A 1,547-nucleotide genomic window follows, 5' to 3' on the forward strand; every position below is an offset into this window, starting at 1 on the left:
AAGTGTAGGTGGCATGCCGGTACATGCCGAGGAAGTCCGTCGGCATTTCCTTGCGGCTGCACCAGGGGCACTTGAACCTACCTCGGGCCAAGAAGGTAGCGAATCTCCCCGCACCTAAGCCTCGCGGAGAACATGCCCGCTCTTCTGGTCCCTATCCTCCCGGTCGAACCGACTTCATCCGAAGGATCCTCCCGTTAGATGAAGTAAATTAGGTTAATTAGCTGCTATTGCATATAAACAATGTAATGACTATAAATAGAAAAGGAATGAAAACAATGCAAAGTAATTATTTGTATAAATGCACATTAGTTAGTAACTATACATACCATATCTAATTTAAACAAAAACTAGTGTTTGGAATGGAACAAGTGGCAATACCATCACAGAAGAAAAACACTATATATGTCTAGATGCCGGAGAAAGGTATACTTGATACCTGGAAAGGATCCATAGGATCCAATCCATCAATATGCATGCTCAAATCACACCAATGAGCAGATGCTCAAAAGGTATTAGTCATCACTTCGTATAGACCAAGTGATGGTAGCAATATTTGAGGCAAACAAAAACTTGGAGTGCCCAGTAGATGAAGATATGCAAAATAGTATGAAATACAAGCATATCCAAGTATAAACCAGATACACACAAAGCTTTGACAGCCACATACACCACCTAGCACCACCTAGCTATTAAACCATCGTAAACCCTTATTTTCTTCATAAAACAATCATAGTGGCATTCATATGTATGATACCCTACTGTGAGGATCTCTATTAATAAAAACCAACAAGCTTATCCATCAAGGTGAGCAACCAAGAGCAGTACTCAAGAGCTACTGAGGTCACATCAAACCTAGTAAGCCACAGCCATAGCATCAATCATCATAATATGGACAGATTTAGATTGTGATGAATATTAATCCAACAATAGTTGGCATCCATCCATTCTTCTCAAACAAATTGAATCATTACCAATACACAGCTCATCAATAAAGAATTCCAATGAATATCCTTACACAAAGCAAGCAACCATAGTTCAATTATTAACAATAACAACACCAAATGATCAAGTTTACAGTAGCATGACTTGCACATGACACTCTAGTGAAGGCAAAGCTCCAACCAAGAAATCAAGGCTTCCATGCAGATGATTAACAGGCAACATCTGCTAGTATTGGAGCCACATTTATGATAAACTTCTTTGTCCATACAATGTAGTAGCAGCTAATCTAAAACCTCGTCTAGACATCAATTGCAAGCAGTGCACAAGTGATAAGTGAATCATCCAAAGGCGTAGATCCATATAATTGCTAGGAACCGAGTCATAATAGCAAGCTAATCAAACTAGATAGCCTTATTTATGAGCAGATAGGGATTACAGTGGAACCCAACCAAGCAAGAACCTCGTATGAACACTTGAGCAAGCTCAAATTCATCTCTCGGAACTACTAGAAATATCAAAATGGCTTGGTAGTACAACAAATTCACAAAGCATATAGATTAGCCAAATCCACGGATTTCGTACAAGCTTGCGAGCGAGCAAGGCAT

The sequence above is a fragment of the Lolium rigidum genome, chromosome 7 (genome assembly GCF_022539505.1).
Source record: "Lolium rigidum isolate FL_2022 chromosome 7, APGP_CSIRO_Lrig_0.1, whole genome shotgun sequence".
Classification (NCBI taxonomy): domain Eukaryota; kingdom Viridiplantae; phylum Streptophyta; class Magnoliopsida; order Poales; family Poaceae; genus Lolium; species Lolium rigidum.